A 13,021-nucleotide genomic window follows, 5' to 3' on the forward strand; every position below is an offset into this window, starting at 1 on the left:
TTTAAAGAAATCAGATAACCCTTAAAGATTTTTTGAAAGTACATACAATTTTGAGAATAATTACAAATAAATATTAACATACTACACTAAAACATTTATGTGTTTATTTCTAAATCCATGCTGTTTGGGCTTATTTGAGGGGAGCTGCCATTGTATTTTTTTAGAAGTATGACTGTTATCTAGTGCATTTAAGGATTGTAATTTGTCTATCTATCTATCTATCTATCTATCTATCTATCTATATATCTAGGGTGACAAGATATCAAGATCCAAAGTGGGCCTAAGAGTGGGCCTTACAGACTGTCAAAGGGCTTGCCTCTTCAAAGGGAGACAACAAGTGTTTTTAACAATGGTCAAGATGTCTATGTACAGTATATCTAAGAATACGTTTTAATTGTGATTTTATATATATATATATATATATATATATACATCTTAAATAAAATTGCACATCAAAAAGAAAGAAGGATATTAGCTGTATTTGAGTGAACTCAGGTAGAAAAGGTCTCATAGTAGGCCAGATCGGAGGAATAAAACCCACACTCTTATCACCTCACAACATTCTACATAATTAGGATAAAAACTACACTATAAGAAAGAGGAATTGGATCCCATACAGAGTTGTATAATCTAGTTTAGGTGCTCCCCAAAAACAAACATTACCAATATATAAATACTGTATATATATTTAAAGGAAGTTCATTTTTTCTTGGCAAAAAAATCAGTACATTCTGAATAATAAATTATATACAAAACAAAAAAATGTATAAAATAAATTTTTATAACAAACCTAAACCAAAATAAATATGAATGTGTTTTTCCTTTTCAAATAATTGCATTAAATGTTCCTTAATAGTTTGGACAGCATCAACTAGGAGCATTTTCGAGAAAATGGAGGGTTCAGACCTGTAATCTATGGCACATTTGCTTTATTCTTGTTATTTTATCCTTATAATATAAAATAATTCTCACTTAATTTATTTCTGAAGCATATGAAGAGTTGTAAAACTCTATTTACTGTTACAACTTATTTTCAATTATGAGACCCTTTATCCAAAGGTCAGAATGTTCTGGAAACCAGATAGAAAATAAAGTAAGTCAATGCTGTTGCTTTGTAACATATCATACACATAGACTCTGTCACTAACTGTAGCTGGACCTGATTCAGAATTGGGCATAATTTAAACTAACAAAATCTGCATGTTAAAAAACATGTTTAATATCATATGCTGAGGTGTACCAATCACAGGATGTGTGCAACAGTAGCCCAGTAGAATACAGTATATGTCAAATACACTTACACTACATGTTTGACCATTAATTTTGCTTGGAAAAGTCATATTTCCTAATAGTCATCAAAAAAGGTCAGAAATCTGTCGCTGTATCCCGTACAAAGCAATAAAATATGTTACATAAATGCATAACCTATGCTCCTAAGCACCTAGATGCTTCAGTGGTGCAAACAGTCTATCACAAGCAGTCTGCTAGGGTTTGTGACCATCATCATCATCATCATCAACCATTTAATGTGCCTGGCCTTGACCACATGCAAATAATATGCTTTTTTTTGGAGGTGTATATTAGTTCGTGTCTACATTTGATTGATACTGTGTGAATAAAAGTGTACTGTTCTTGATCTATATTGTAATATTATTTCCCTTCCATGTCCCACCTCACCAAGTGCAAGTGGACATAAGTGCCAGAAGAATGCAAGGTTCCATATGTGCATATCTGCTTTCTGGGCATGAGCAGAGCAATTTCAAGCATGATAAACTGGTGTAGTTCTAACTCTCCATCAGCCTTACTGTGAGGAGATTTGCTATAAAAGGTAATCTGGAGGGGAATGTTAAATAAAAGCATACTATACCCAGGACTTGAACTTACAACCTCATATACCTAACACATTTAGTTATTTGCTACTTTATAAGAAACCTAGTAATTCAAATGATACAAAGCTAGTTGTCAGTTTAAAAACATCACAATTAAGCAGATCTATGTAGTGTGGCTGCAGGGGATTGGCTGTCCGGCTGCACAGTGCTTAGATCGTCCAAGCTGCAATGGTGTAAATTGACTATTTCAACTAGCTTCATATAGGTAGAATTGTCAGGCTTACTATGCAGGAGCAAAAAGCTTCATGTCTGACTGAGGTGCGAGAGTTTCTCAGTTCATGTCCTCGATACGGTACACTGAGACATGTATGTTTAAATAAATGGATATTTAACTAAAAAAATAAAAAGTTATCATCAAGGCGCACACAAGTCACACTATTTACTGATAGCTCACAAAATAGTGTATGAATATGCTATAGGAGGTTTCATGTTCAAGTCCCTTCCTTCCTTGGAGTATTGTGAAAGTGTATAGGTGCAGTACATATATATATATATATATATATACACATACATACACACATACATACTGTATGTATGTATATATATATATAAATATACACTGTATATATATATTTATTTGTAATCACATCTTCTCAAATGTATTAATCAATATATTAACCAAATCCCACTATTTATTTATTGTGATAAGTGTAAGTTTTTTTTAAACAATGTGGTCACATGTAATTTTACATCTACAATCTAGGAATGGTGAGTGCAGTGGATCAATGTATTTTGTTTATTTGATTCCTTTTTTAATTAGTCTTTTTGTATTCACATCTTCTCTTGCACCCCTCTGTAGACAAACTTAATCTAACTTGTGTCAGCTGCTTTTCCAGGTGTTTTCTGGCTCAGGTTTACCAGCCTGACTCAAATCCCAAAATGAGGCAAAACATCATCCTCCCACTGTCTGATACTCACCGGTTTTGGATTCTATATAAGGCTCCTGGTGATTGCTCCATCATCACTCCATCTATGGAGCTTGTATAGAATGGACGTGTCCATGCTGTGTCCGTCCAGGGGTGCTGTGTTATCCATCAAGGGGCTGGGGCTGCTGTGTCCTCCAGAGGTTGTTTGTCCATTCATAACAGCTGAGATGCATCTTATTCTGTGTCTCATGACAATGCAAGAACCTTTCACACAGAGTCTTCAAGAGGTGTCAAAGAAATGAAAAGCACCAAGGCAGTAGAACAAACTGTACATTCAGAATCGTCACACATTCCTGAGAAATGTTTAGGAGTGTCCACTTCAGCTATGTGTGAGTCTGACATTTCTCACACTGTCCTCATAGAGAAGCCTCTATTACCTCCTTCCACCATTTTTGCACCATCTGCACATGTGGGAAGCAGTACAAGTAAAGAAAGTGATGAGGGCATAATAGAAATTGAGGATTCATCTGTGAAAGTGGAACAGGATGAGGGGGATATGTGTGTGTACTACTAATATCTGACACTGAGAATGTTGATGATGTTGTTTTTGTAAGTCAGCCACCAGTGGTTGCAGTTCTTGCCCATGATAAAAAAAGCCATTGTGATGCCTGGGCATAAAGCCAAAAAAGCCACCTCTTGGGTGTGGGATCATTTTTACTCAACTCCTGACATTGTTTGTGAAGACATCTGCTGCATTTGTGATGCAAAAGTAAGTAGAGGTAGGGACATTAGCCATCTAGGCAACTAGTCCATGTTACTTCATTTGCGGCGAGTTCATGAAATTTATTATACAAGATTATTATGTAGTTATCACCCTCATCATCAACCTCCTTTTTAGTGATCAGAGGTATTCCTTTCAAATAATTTAATTTGTGGGGCACAAACAAACAAGCACTTCAGTTACAAGGGTGTCAGTCCCTGTCACTGGTGTGCTTGGTTTGTTAAACTGTGCATGTGATTTTAATATCCAACATAAGGGTGGGAGGGTGAGCATAAGAACAATTCCATCTTGCACCACTTTTAATTTCTGCACTGCTGTGTAGCAAGGTTTCATATATGTGCTATAAACTGCCGTGTGTTTGTGCCGCTGCTCTGGCGGATAGTAACCAGGCAGCTCGCTGCAGCCTTTGGCTTAAAACAGCTGAAAACAATATTGTGAGCTGTGAGGTGACCAACATTGACTGGAAATGAATATTATTGAGGGTAATAATACTCTAGGAACAAAAACAGGCCCACATTCTGTGATTTTAGCTGTTTTTATAATTTTTTGGGGGGAAAAACACAGATCCAAAACCAAGACACAAGGGTGGTTTTTGCAAAACCAAATATAGAATCCAAAATATGAAGGTGATACAGTTTTAACACCAAAACCAAAACACAGGAGTCGACGCACATCTCTAGTTGCAATGAGGTTGAGGCAGACTTAAACTGTGCAGATAAATTTTGATTTATCTGCACAGTTTAAGTCTGCCCCAATTATACATTGCAGTGAAAAAATAAAGCTGTCCAGCATTTGCCCTGCATTTTCCTAAATAAATGTATTTGCATTGAAACATGGTTTGTCCAGGTGCACAGTTAATGCACTTTTTTTTTTTGCTTTACTCCCAATTCAGGGGTAAAGTTACTAAAGCTTCTAAGATTGAAAAGTGGTGATGTTGCCCATAACAACCAATCAGATCCTGTCTATCATTTCTCTATTGCATCCTAGGAAATGATAAATAAAATCTGATTGGTTGCTATGGGCAACATCGCCACCTTTCAAATTTAGAAGCCTTAGTAAATACACCCCTTAGAATCAGGGCCAAACTGTTATATTTTAATAGGGCTTGATATATCATAAATTGCTGTGCTGTGAAGTTCTTGACAGCAGGGGCAAATTTAGGGGTTAGGGTGCCCATAGGCACAACAGCAATGGCCGCCCTCCTAATTTTAATATTATTTATTATTGTTTGGTTATAAGCCCTCATTTCATGATAGCCAATTTAATAGAATATAAAAAAATCTACTATGATTTTTTTTTCTTTTTAATTATCTATACATATATACTAGGTAGGACAACTTACAGGGGCGGTATATGCATGTTGGACCCATTTACACCCCATTTAAGATGGCATATGGTACAGTACAATGGAAATATTTTCCAATTACTGGTACATTTTGGGCTGACAGTACCAACACAAGCATCCAAGTGCCACCCCCTAACAAATGCCGCACCTATGCCTCATGTGCCTAATTGGGAATTCCCCACTGCTTGACAGTCTATACTAGATGCCATTGCCTGGATATGCTTTAAACTGATAGTTACAGTCAACTCTATTTCAGGTGATTGTTAATTTAGACATGAATGTTGGACCAATATACAAACAGATGACAGATAAAAAGTAAGTACTTTATCACATGCCATTGTTCTTCTTGAAACGTCAACAGGTTGAGCAGTCTTGACCACTGATCTTAGAATTACCCATCCCTTAAATGAAGAAACATTGATAATGTAACGATTTAGCAGCTGCCCAATATTATATCCATATTATATCCATAATCCTACATATGAGATGTTAATTATTATTTAAACTCATAGACCACAGTTATGTAGAAACTTTTATATTTTAGTATACTTTGTAACCACTCATCTTCTTTTAGTTTGTTAGTTACTGTAGTTCTTTTTGGCGCAGAAAATGTTTTATTCAAATATGTTAATCTTCAAAATAATGTAGTTCTATTTTAAGATAAACATGCAGGTGTAGGCAGGCTCATCGTGCCGTGAAACATACGGGTATATGCAGCATGGCAGGCTGCACTACATGCTGTGCAATGACTAGTCGAAGTCAGCGTTCTTCCATAGGTATAAATGGGCACACTAGCCGCGCCATCCATACTGCAATGCATACGCATCGCAACAAAGATGAGAGTGGCTACATCTGTAACTGAAAAGAATATGAAAAGGGATTGATATCCCTTAAAGGTACAATATGATCACATTCCTGCTAGTGAACTGTGCTGCTGCAGCTACGATATTGTTAAGCAAAAATATGGAACACAAAATTGACTGTGTAGATGTTATGATACAGTATTTCTTGACTATGACATCCAAATATATTTATTCATATAGATTTGAGTAGCCCATGAGCACTGGTTTAAATAAGGACTAATTACAACCACCTAATGCAATGTTACACTTCTCAGAGAGAGCTGAGGAGGAAGGAGATTAAAAACAGTCCCTTGTATAAAGAAGAAAGGTGGGAGTTCTCCCGAAGAGTACATATTATTAATAAAAACAAGGGCAAATAAATCTTTTGTAGACTGTGTATAAGCCTGCTACAGTATTTTCAAGTTTTTATTTTGGTTTATTTAAAAAATCATTCATTAAAAGTTACATTTTATTTAAACTAGACATGTACCAATTTAGAAGAGTCCTCTCTGTCTTTGTTCATATATTTGTGATATAGTAAACAGACCCAACATGCCTGGTCTCCCTGTCATCTGTCCCGCTGTGCACTGCCCTACTCCCCCACCCCCTGTCCTCTGTTTCACTCCCCACTCTGTACATCTCCACCCCACTCTCTGTCTGCTGCCCTGTCCTGCTCACTGACATCTTGCTTGCCTTACACCCATGGTTTCCACACTGGGTGCCATTGCACTTAAAGGGGTACCACGGGTTGGTGGTTAAGGACCAAATCAAATAATTTACAGTCAATGTGACAGGCAATCATAAAATATGTGGATAAATAGAATTGAAATTACGGTCTGTATCACCAAATTCAATGTCTGTCCACTTGGTGTAAATGTTTGCACACTGTATCTCACTGGGACATCCTCTCTCGTATCCTTTTCCTTAAGATAACTCAAAGGAAATTAGAAAGATGCGCCTCTCATTGCATAAAACAGTTTTTTACATTTAATTAAAAAACACATAAAATTCATAAAATATCATAAAAGATTTTTCCACCACCATAAGAAGTGGCTGCGTACCAGAGTGGGCCTATACATGGCATGTGTGTCACATGAAAGGGTTAATTCCAGGTATAACTCCTCCATGGTCCAGATGTAAAGCCCTTCAAGGTTCCACGTTGTGTCAGTCACTGCTTATATCCACCAACGCGTTTCAACATATAGTCTTTTACAAGGTGTGATGGTGGCTGCTAAACTCTCCATACTTATACTACCTCTGACCAATCACAAATTAGTGGGAAGTGACGTTTCAATTAATACATTAAAAATGTGATTAAAACAACATATTATATACATCATACCTTAATTTACAATAAAACAACTCTTATAATCACCTCAAGATTTTTACACATCTCTCAAAACCAAAGTTATTCTTGTTTTATTTGTTACGATATGACGAAAGTTGTTGTAATATTACTTCTGATTATGGGCTGATCTCTCAGCTTCCTTGTATGTATGTAAATTCTATTCGGGCATGAACTATTATATATCACGTTATCTTAATAATTGTGTCAGTATACTCTAGAGAATCTTTGGGACTTTTAATTTCACCATTACCCAGTATGGAACGCATCTGCGTTCCACCTACGTTTCTTTCCGGATATCCTGGTCACGTGGTTCTGTTGTGGAATGCATTAGTATTCTTTACCGGAAATTCTGGTCATGTGATTCTGTTGTGGAACGCAGTTCCACCAGTGTTATTTCACGGGTTCTTAGCTTTTCACTTTTAGAGAACAGGCTAAAAAACATCCTATCACAAATTACTCATCTAAAACTGGGAAGGATATATTAGCTATCTATTTTTTGTAATGAAGGGTACAACTGGATCTATTTCCTTATTTTTCTTACTGTCATTATATGTGATTAAATCTTCCTGTTTGGATTGACCAATTTCTATGATTACTGAATTGATCTGGGATTCAACATAGCCTTTATTGACAAATTCGTTTTTTAGTTCTCCCGCTTGTACCTTAAAAATATTATCATCCGTACAATTCCATCTTATCTGTTAGATTTGACCCTTTGGGACGTTTTTTTAACCATCTTGGGTGGTGATGGCTACTAGTGTGTATGTAGAAGTTGCTGTCTTTTGGTTTGAAATCGTTTTTAGTATGTAGATTATTCCCTTCTTTGTATATTACTAAATCCAAAAAATCAACTTCTTGTGTATTGATATTAAAAATGAATTTGATATTTAACCAATTTTCATTTAGTTTCCAACAGTGACCTATCTCCTCTCCATACAAAGAAGATGTCTATAAATCTTATCCAACTTATGATGTTTGAACTATACACATTATCATCTTTCCATATTTCAATCTTCTCCCACCATCCCATAAACAGGTTTGCATATGAAGGGGCAAAGCGTGTACCCATCGCTGTACCTCATTTTTTATTGTAAAATTTCCCATTGAACCAGAAAATATAATAGTTCATGCCCAAATAGTATTTAAATATGTAAAAGGAAGCCGAGAGATCAGCCCATAATCGGAAGTAATAATACAACAACTTCAGTCATATCATAACTTAAATAAAACAAGAATAACTTCAGTTTTGAGATATGTGTGAATATCTTGTGGTGATTATAAGAGTTGTATTATTGTAAATTGAGGTATGATGTATATATTAAGTTGTTTTTATGACATTTTTAATGTATTAATTGAAACGTCACTTCCCACTAATTTGTAATTGGCAAGAGGTAGTATAACTATGGAGAGTTTAGCAGCCACCATCACACCTTGTAAAAGACTGTATGTTGAAACGCATTGGTGGAGATAAGCAGTGACTGACACAACGTGGAACCTTGAAGCACTTTACATCTGGACCGTGGAGGAGTTATAGCTAGGATTAACCCTTTCATGTGACACACATGCCATGTGTAGCCCCACTCTGGTACGCAGCCACTTCTTATGGTGGGGGAAAATCTTTTATGATATTTTATGAAATTTATGTGTTTTTGAATTAAATGTAAAAAACTGTTTTATGCAATTAGAGGTGCATCTTTCTAATTTCCTTTGAGGTATCTTAAGGAAAAGGATACGAGATAGGATGTCCCAGCGACATACAGTGTGCAATCATTTTACACCAAGTGGACAGACATTGAATTTGGAGATACATACCCTAATTGGGGAGCGCAATTCACATTTCTTTTCTATATATACATGTTTAAGGTTTGTGGTGACCTGGTGAATTAGCTGCACCCCTTCATTCATAGCGTGGATAATATAACTCTTGTTTGAGAATTGCAACGTTGTCAACAACCACATAACTGAACTTAAGGATGACAGGTAAACACAATTTACTGAGTTTAGTCTTTTTTTCTGAATTTCTAAATAAAAAACTTTGGCCTAGGGGTGCCATGAAAAATATGTTGATGCTCTAGTATGCTAGAGATTCAAGAAAGTTTGGGAACCACAATATTTTGTTGGCATGTGCTAACACTCGGTGGCCTCACATGAGATGGCAGGAGTGAGAAAATTCCTACCAATGTGTGCTTTTTCTCCGCTTTCCTTGTTCCTGACTACCTATCCTTTGTGTAGACAATGTATTGCCCAATTAAGCATGTACCATAAAATTCCATGAGTATGGTGTGTGTGCAAAAAATATATTTACAAACATCGGCTGCAAAATTTATGCTTTTGTTTCCTAAAAACATAATACCCAGAATATTTATAATTATATTGCATTATATACATGAAAATATTGTATAGCTACATCCCTGTATTTGGAGCAATATCAAATTAATGTTATCACTACTGGTATTGAGTATGAATCATTAATTTAAATTGCAGAAAAGATTTATGTAAAATATAATTTAAAATTATTTAAACCTAGGGAGTAAGTAGAATAAGCATTAAGTCTAAAAAATGGTAAGAAAAAATGTGGTAGGGTTGGTCAGTACAAGGTACAGGGGTTCCACTGCCTGGGGCCCCACCACCTCTTAGTGGTCAGGCTTCATATTGTGCACTTGAATTATACATTATGCTTATATTACATTATAATGCACAGGTCTATGGTATATTTTCTACAGGGCATTGCTGTTATTAATCTGATACATAACCAAGCATGCACTATCAGTATTTACTATATATATATTTATCATGGTCCCTACCACTACATTTCCCCGATGGGCCCTTCATACCCCAGTCCGACACTGCAAAGTGGAATTGCCCCATGACTATCATTTTCTACTTCTGAATAGATAAGCAGCCATGTGATAGGTTGCACTGGACAACAACTCCATTTTCCTGATTGAGAAGTTGTATTTCATAGGAGGAGATGTATCAAAGCTTGGAGAGAGCTATACAGTAGTACTAACCAATCATCTGGGGTTAAAAAAAAATACACTTTACCTCTATATACTTTATCTCTTTGCAAGCTTTGACACATCTATCCTTTAATGCAATCTAATTCTGCTTACTCCTTAGGTCTCAATAATTGGAAACTATATTGCACATAAATCTTTTTCCTAATTTCAATTTAAGATTCAGACTCAATGGCCCTCATTCCGAGTTGTTCACTCGCTAGCTGCTTTTAGCATCAGTGCACACACTAGGCCGCCGCCCTCTGGGAGTGTATCTTAGCTTAGCAGAATAGCGAACGAAAGAGTAGCAGAATTGTGATTAAATAATTCTTAGCAGTTTCTGAGTAGCTCGAGACTTACTCCTACACTGCGATCAGCTCAGCCCATTTCGTTCCTGGTTTGACGTCACAAACACGCCCTGCGTTCGGCCAGTCACTCCCCCGTTTCTCCAGACACTCCCACGTTTTATCCTGGCACGCCTGTTTTTTTCCGCACACTCCCAGAAAACGGTCAGTTTCTACCCAGAAACACCCACTTCCTGTCAATCACACTCCGATCACTTCAACAATGAAAATTATTCGTTCGGACGTGAGTAAATCTACTAAGTTTTGTGCTAAAATACTTAGTGCATGTGCACTACGTACCATGCGCATGTGCATTTTTGCCTTAATTGCTCCGTTGCAAAAACGGCAACGAGCGAACAACTCGGAATGACCCCCAATACCAGTAGTTATAGCATTAATTTGATATTTCTTCAAATACAGCGATGTTTCTCTACAATTTAGAGAAACATTGCATGTATGAAATAGTATTATGCATGCACAACTATTGTTATAGTTTATGCTGTTATAAGAAAATGATTATTCTATAAATAAAATAAATAAAATAACTAATTTAAAGTATTTTGCAAATTAGTGAAGGAATTTGCTAAAGTATAAAGATATAGGTGAACAGAATGTAAGAAAGCTACTTTTATGTCTTAAAGACACAGTAAATATGTGCAGTGTTCAGTTTTTTCTCATTAGTTTTAAGATTTTTCTTTTTGTTTATATTTTTGTTTTTAGTTTATCTAGCTACAGTAAAGAGACCGTGAAAGTATTGTCAGAATAGGTCTGAAATACCAACGCAAAGGAAATTTATTACACCATATTTTCTACATTTTAGACGTTTACCATGTATTGCAAATTAATATTTTATATAAATGCATAACTGTACAGTATCAAACTCAGTATACATGACAAGATGAGGACTGTACTACTGCAAGATCTGCAGCTATGCCATTGGTTCGTAGCTAGTATGTGTTTTGTGGGTTTACATTAAAAACATACAGAAAAGTGATGAAAATACAGTATGTTAATGTTTCCTCTGTATTTCAGGAGACCGAGTAAATATGCAACAGATATTAAATATGTCATAATAGCAATCTTTTTTTATATTTTATTACTTATAATTTATACAATTTGAATGTTGTTTAATAAGGTCATAACATTCTAGTTGTGGTATCTTATAATACTTTTCTAACGTTGGTTTACAATCTGCTCTTTGTTCTGAAGTTCAAAGTGACAAACTCTTTGCACACAAGTCACCTGGAGATTTGCAGACTTGAGTCCAACAAGCACTGAATGCATTAGATTCTGCTCCAGACTGGTAATTGAGGGGTATGTTCCTGGACTATAGATATGCCAGAGTTGATATTATTCAATGTAATAGATGGAAAGGAAAGCAGCGAAACAACTCATTTGTATGTTATTACTTTTCCTTTTTTGCAGAAAAAAACTCCCAAAAACAAATTGAAAACTGTTTGCAACACTCATTTAAGTTCTATGAACGTCCAACAATATCTTTTAGGGCTGTTACAATGCTGGCATTATACTGTCCCTTGTCAGCTTTCAATTACTTCATGCACCTAGCTGATCACCAACTTATTTCCTGGCTTAGGTAAATAGGAGTTTTTGGTGCACTTCCCAAAAGTCATTTCAGAGAAGATAAATTAAATAATGATTGCAATTTAATACAGTGATAGTGCTAAAATATTTCCTTCAAGTTTCAAGTTTGACCACAAGTTTCCAATAATACACTTATTTAACTTGCTAGTTCAAACCTGAGGTTTTATTAAATTCTACAGCTGTAGTCAATATTTATGTATTCGTCAACCTCGTTGGACATTTTAAATATTATGGAGACTCGAGTGTGTTATAAGAACATAGAGAGAACACTTGCATTTCATTTTAGGTGGGAAATCTCATTTGAAGTTATAGCTACACAGCTACACTGAAACATATGGCATTAATGTTTCAAGGAATATATAATTTCATAACCTTTAAAAAAATAAAATTATATATATATATATATATATATATATATATATATATATAAAAAACGTCCCACAATATAAATATAATTATAAATATAATTATTTTAACAGTAAGAGTACACTTTAAGTAAATAAACAAGTTTAAGGATTTAAAATATAGACTGACACCCATAAATGCCCTCTTTCTGTCAATCACCTTGCGATCGGCTGTGCGAATGGATCCTTAGTTACATCCATTGCACAGCAAACATCCTCTTTGTACCCGTATGATGCGCCTGCACATTTTGGTGCATACGCATGCGCAGTTTTGCAGAGTTTTAACCTGATCGCAGCACAGCAAAAAGTTGCTAGCGAGCGATCAACTCGGAATGACCCCCCATGTTCATAGTCAGATGGAGAAACTGCACCTGCCATAGGACCGGTGCAAGTTTCAATGGTGTGACCGATGGTGAGTTATAAGGACCCACAACTCAGCGTGCATGGACAATAAAAATGGGTGTCTCAGTTCTTGCACATTTGGATGCATGGATGTACGAGGGAAAGAGTTTTTAGTGGCATTTGCATACAGTTGCAACCATTAATAGACACTGCTGCTTGCGCAAATCAGGACTTCAGAGTCCAGTTTATTAATTACACCTTT

Source organism: Pseudophryne corroboree, chromosome 4 (assembly GCF_028390025.1).
Source record: "Pseudophryne corroboree isolate aPseCor3 chromosome 4, aPseCor3.hap2, whole genome shotgun sequence".
Lineage (NCBI taxonomy): Eukaryota > Metazoa > Chordata > Amphibia > Anura > Myobatrachidae > Pseudophryne > Pseudophryne corroboree.